This window comes from Colossoma macropomum, unplaced genomic scaffold, assembly GCF_904425465.1.
Source record: "Colossoma macropomum unplaced genomic scaffold, Colossoma_macropomum, whole genome shotgun sequence".
Taxonomy (NCBI): Eukaryota; Metazoa; Chordata; class Actinopteri; order Characiformes; family Serrasalmidae; genus Colossoma; species Colossoma macropomum.
In genome coordinates, this window is record NW_023494802.1 from 41,030,380 (window position 1) to 41,036,736 (window position 6,357).

Genomic DNA, 6,357 nt, shown 5'->3' on the forward strand with positions numbered 1-6,357 from the left:
GCTGGAAAATCTTTCTACTGAACTAAGAAGTTTGAGTTGGATGAACTCTGGTGTTGTCAAGTTGAGTTAGCTCAAGAAAAGTTCTGTAATCATTTACTTTAAGCTATTTTAAGTTGAACTGACCTCATTTTTTTACAGTGCGGAAGTGTAGTTGAGTTAATCATTATATATATATATATGTATACATATATGTATGTATGTATATATATACATATATGTATGTATGTATATATATATATATATAGTTTGTATATGTATATAACATAGTTTGTATATCAATGCTATAATAACCATTTCCTCTGTATGTAGCTGGCAGTGGATTTAAGGTGGCAGTGGATTTAAGCTGGCAATGATATTTTTAAGTTAAATTTGAAAGCCTATTTATTGTTTCGGATATTTGAGTCATTTTAAACCCCATGCCTCCAGTGTTCTTCTCTGTCCCACCATCAGTAGCTCGTCTTTTGCCTTTGTCTTATTATCTCTTTTGATCTGCATTTTATTTTATATTATTTTATTTTAATTTATGGTGTAGTTTTGTGTAGTTTTTACCTGATTAAATTGATGTGTTGTTTAAGCGACCTTATTCTGCAGCTCTTTGGCCAACACCCGTCTTTAGGTGTGCTTTATAAATGTAAGTGACTTGATTTTACGTACTTTACTATTTTCTAACCAAGTCTTCAATTAATTCTTACCTACAGTATACTATTACTGTGGTGGGTGGAGTTGGGTTGGTCCATCGTCGCTCAGGACCCCCAGATGTCCAGAAGCGGCCCAGGCGGAGTGTGTAAAGTGTATAAAGTCTCCATAGCGCTGTGGAGATCAGCTGAGGATAAAACACACATAGACACTCACACCAGCCCATAAAAGGACAACCAGCAGGACCATCATGGAGTGGGGGTGGGGGGAGTTGTTGGGGGGCTGGCACACTGGTACAGCTGTTTGCAGCTGAAGTGTATAATTTACTCTACACACACACACACACACACACACACACACACACACACACACACACACAGTGCACAGAACACTGAGGTAATGCTTTATTTTACAGTCCAGCTCTACACATTAAAGGGGAACACTACCATTTATGTGTCATTCAGAGTGGTTTGGTGTGAAACGCTCTGTTTTAGAGACACTTACAGAGTCAGAACTGTTCACAGTGGTGGTGATAGGAACCAGACGTCCACCTCTAAAAGCTCCCTCACAGAAAGTTACTACATGAAATGGTTATGAATTCACTGCCTGATGACTGAGACACTGTTTTACGATAGTTTTGAGAAGATTTTGCTCTTTTTTTCAGATTTTCCACTATTTTCCATCATCAACATTCCATATAAACTCAGAAGACTCGTGTAGGTTCACTGGTGGTTCTGGATAGTAAATAAAATGTCTATGTTTGCGTTGTAGTCATGGCAACCCCTGGTTCCTATCACCACCACTGTAAAGACATCTGAACCATTTCACACCAAACCTCTCAAAGTCTTGCTGTTTACATCTCACACACTCAATAAGGCAGAAAGTTTGGAAAAATTGATCAGCAAACACTCCCTTAAACTTGGTCCAAGACAGTCTGACTAAATTAGACTGTAATACCAACAGGTTCTAGATATTAAGGTGTCCAGATATTAAACTTGCAATAATTGTAAACTCATTTTTACACAGTTATCAGTAATAAGCACAAATGTATCTGACCATCATTTAGTTCCTCTTATAAGAGCTGCATTCAGACAGAAGCTGACGAATCTGATCAGCACTAGATGGCGCTGTAGACCACCATGAGACCCCTTTATTAACTTGTTTATTTGATTTATTTGTTTGTTTATACATCAGGCTCTGCTCACATTCATCAGCTCAAATGTAAACGTGATAGACAAGCATCTCCAGCTGGCTCATTTTCAGCTGCAGTTCCTGAAGCCTGATGTTATCAGACAGACAACTCACTCCACGAGACCCCCATATCTGATCTGAGGTCATCCAGACCCCCCTCAGTATCATTACTCTCCTTATCTGACCGTGTACCAGCTCTGATTTAACTCCACTGCTGAAGATGTTCGGAATCTGTGTGTTTATATCAGTGATGTAGCCAGAATTTCATTTTGGGGGGGGGGTCATGGTTACAGTCTGCAGTGGGGCAGCTAATAAGCATTAAGAGACGCTGATATAGCGAGAGTGGTGAACCACAGAACAACTAAAATCAACTTTTTTTATTGTTTTTTTTTCCCACAGGAGTTTCCCACAACTGTTTGGTCTGGAGTCCCTTTAGTTTTGAGGGTTTTAGCGCCTCATTTGAAATAAACCTCACTCCACTCAGTGTGCTTTTGGGTCAGCGTCGTCACAGTCAACAATAATGATAAATCTTACTTGATCTCTGCTTCTTTGTCGGGTTTATCAGTTTGAGTTTACTCAGGTCGCTGATGCTCGGCCAAAAATCAAACACAGATATTATTTTCAGTCTCGTCTGTCGTTTTTATCAGCTGCAGCTCGAGCTGCAGGAATGATATAAGTGCAGTGAGAGTCTGTAAAGAGTCAGGTAACAGGCAGATTATGCTGACAGTACAGCGCTGACCTGCTGCTGGAAGTAGAGGAAACCCAGCTCTATTGACGAATTCCCTCGTTAGATCATAAAATGTGTTCACACCAGCAGTGATGAAGTGAACAGGGTTCGGTTGGAAGCGGACCGAGACCCGTGGGTTTTGTTGGACCAGTTCAGCTGCTTGATGCAGACCTGAATACAGGTGAAGTGTTCATATACGTCAAAACGGAGCGAACTAAAGAAAAAGTTTGATAGATCTGCACCGAACAAGGTGGCGCCCTGAGGAACCTCTCCATCTCTGACTAACTGCACTGCTCCTCCCCGCGGCTGCGTTTTCTCCAACTGATGACGTTTACTTAGCCTGCGACTGCGATGTTTTTATTTACACATCTACAGGTCCACTGAGAACTACTGCCTCCCCCTGAGTACAGGCCTGCGGACCACTAGAGGGTACTTCACGGCCCACTGGTGGTCTGCGGCCCACAGGTTGAGAAACACTGCCACAGACCCTTTTCACAAGAAACGGAAGTGTGTAAACTTTGCGTAAAACAGGTTCTGCCATAGTCTTACGGACAGTTACTAACCTCAGAAATCCAGGTGCTCGTATCACTTCAGCCACCACAGAAAGGTGAGTCACGGGTCATCAGGGTCCGTAATGCCACTGTGGACATTTCCTTATTTGCATTTATAATCACTCAGCTGGTTTGATGATACGTTTAATCTGCAACGAGAAACTGTCAAACACTAAAAAGGCGTGAGGCTGAAGCCGCTTCTTGCCTGAATTTTACCGTTCCACTTTAAATGGTGCAGAAGTTACATACTGGGGGCTCAGGCACCATTTAAGGTGGAACCACCGGCTCCAGCGAACGAGCAGGGAGAAAACGAAAACTGTGCCTCTGAAAGCGGCTGTAGCAGCAACTTTAGAGCACAAACTGCATTCAGTGTAACGTTAGTCAGCAGCGCTGAAATGCAGAGGTTCTTTTACTCCATATGACAAAGTTTATTTCTTTTATTAACAGCACAAACTCATTTTCCGCTGCCCATCGTCAGCTGACAAACCACTGAAACTGAGATGAGGCTGTTTTTGCTTCAAGCTCTAATACTTGAGTGAGCTGTACAGGCTCAACTCGTCATTGTTGCTGTTGTTATTGCTTTAGTGGAAGCAGCGTCAATAGCAGCGACTACTTCCAGCAGAAAAAATGTGGAAATGTGAAAAGGGCCTATTGGCCTTGGAGAGCTTAGCACATCTGCTCAGAAGAAAACACCACAGCTGATTGGTGGAGACCTCAGGCAGACTCAGTCATGGACTGGAGAACCGTTAGATCACAAAGACAGAAGAAACAAAGGACCAGGGAACATCGCTCAGTAGCGTCTGCTCTTTCACTGACCTTCACCTTTCTGCTGCTCCTCTTCTCCTGCTGAGGAATGTGGAGGAGTGGAGAGGAGTGGAGAGGAGGTGAGGAGCAGGAGGAATGGAGTGAACGGGCAGTAATGGACAGATGGGACGGCACACAAGAGAAACGGCTACAAACACCTGCTGAAGCGTCAACGACACATTTTTATTTCACTCCGCAAAAAAGGTACTAAACTGTCTCTTGTCACTGGGTCAGTGCCCCCCTTGTCACTGGAGTGGGACCCTCAAGGCTCCATCTCAGTACCTTTAGTCAGGGAACATAACTGTACCGTAATCCACTGAAATGATATGTTCTAAGCTGTACTGACTCCACACACCCCGTCTCGTCTCCAGGCTTTTATTTTACTGTTCTGTTTAAAACATTCGGTTATGAAAAGGTACAAATACGAACTTTTCACCTGGAGAAACTTATTTAAGGATCACAATCAGACCTTAAAACCACTGTAGAACCTTTGAGGGAACATTTACACTGTTTGTACCTGTACAGAACCTTTATTTATAACAGGGTATATGACATATTTCTGGTATGTATAAATCTTGATAGTTCTTCTAGGGTTCTTTAGTAAAGGGAATGGTTCTGTGTAGAACCATGAACACTCAAAGAACAATCTGCATGCTTGAAGAGTTCTTTGCAATGGTGAAATGGTTCAGACTGATGGAGAATGTGTTCTATGTAGCACCAAAAAGGGTTCTGTTATTGTTACAGTGTCAAGTATGTAACCATAGAAGAACCTGTTTTAGTGCTATATAGGAGCACTTTCAAAAAGGTTCTGTAAAGAACCATATAAACACACTCTCCATCAATCTGAAGACCTTCTTACCATGCAAAGAACCTTTAAGTATGCAAGTGGTTCTTTGAGTGTTTGTGGCTCCAAACAGAATCATTTCCTTTACTAAAGAACCTTTGAAGAACCATCTTTTTAAGAATATACACCACAAACATTTAAAATTCAACAAAAACTGTTTATATGCTGCCGATTAAAAAAAAAGGTTCACACTAGATGAGAACCGTATTTTTGGTTCCATGAGAAATGATGAAAGCTTTTCCTGATGGAAACCGTCCGGTGGACAAATGTGTGTCATCCACAAGCAGCATGATGTATTTTAAAAACCTCCCACCAGGAGACGGGGTGACCCAGTATGAGCTTCTACTGGTGAGTTCAAATCTTTCTCCTCTTTATTGACCCCTTTACTGTCTTTAAACTCTCTCAAAGTGAGGAAACAGAGTCGTTCAGAGTGGTTTGGTGTGAAACGCTCTGTTTTAGAGAAACTTACAGTCAGAACTGTCCACAGTGGTGGTGATAGGAACCAGACGTCCACCTCTAAAAGCTCCCTCACAGAAAGTTACTACATGAAATGGTCATGAATTCACTACCTGATGACTGAGACACTGTTTTATGATAGTTTTGAGAAGATTTTGGCCTTAAACTCCATTCATGGTAGAGGGATACATTCAGGGGCAAAATACCCCCCAAAGAAAACTTATTATTTCTGATTTCCCACTATTTTTCCATCATCAACATTCATATAAACTCAGAAGACTCGTGTAGATTCACTGGTGGTTCTGGATAGTAAATAAAATGTCTATATTTGTGTTGTAGTCATGGTGACCCCTGGTTCCTATCACCACCACTGTAAAGACATCTGAACCATTTCACACCAAACCACTCTGAATCACTCAAACACTGAATTATGCAAGAAATTTGTAAAATTGGTGGAATTCTCCTTTATAGTTCAGGGAGCCTTCAAAGATGTTTGTGTTCCCAGGGGTCACTGTGTGTACATGGGCTTGTTATAGAGTGTGTGTGTGTGTGTGTGTGTGTGTGTGTGTGCGTGTGTGTGTGTGTGTGTGTGTGTGTGTGTGTGAAACACACTGTAGGTGTGTGTATGAAAGACTGCTGTGTTTATGAAGAGCTCGAGCTCAGGAACACTTTATAACAACCTCACTTAATAACAGTCTCTCTCTCTCTCTCTCTCTCTCTCTCCCTCTCTCTCTCTCTCTCTCTTTCTCTCCCTGTCTCTCTCTCTCTCTCTCTCTCTCTCTCTGTCTCTCTCTCTGTCTGTCTCTCTCTCTCTCTCCCTCTCTCTCTCTCTTTGTCTCTCTCTCTGTCTGTCTCTCTCTCTCTCTCTCTCTCTCTCTCTCTCTCTCTGCTCCTCCCAGTGCCGTTCAGGTGTACACGCACCCTGCGCGCGCACACACGGGGAAAATGTGCCCCCTCCCTCCGGCACTCTTGTCTCACCTACCGCGCGCGCAGCAGCAGTCCGGATCGTGCCTCGCACGCGCTCATTCACACTCGCTTGCAGCGCGAGCCTCGCCGCTGCCACACTGTCCTTACGGCGCGTCTCCGGTGACGGAACACACACACACACACACACACTCGGCGCGCGGGATGGGGCGCTCAGCTGGGTA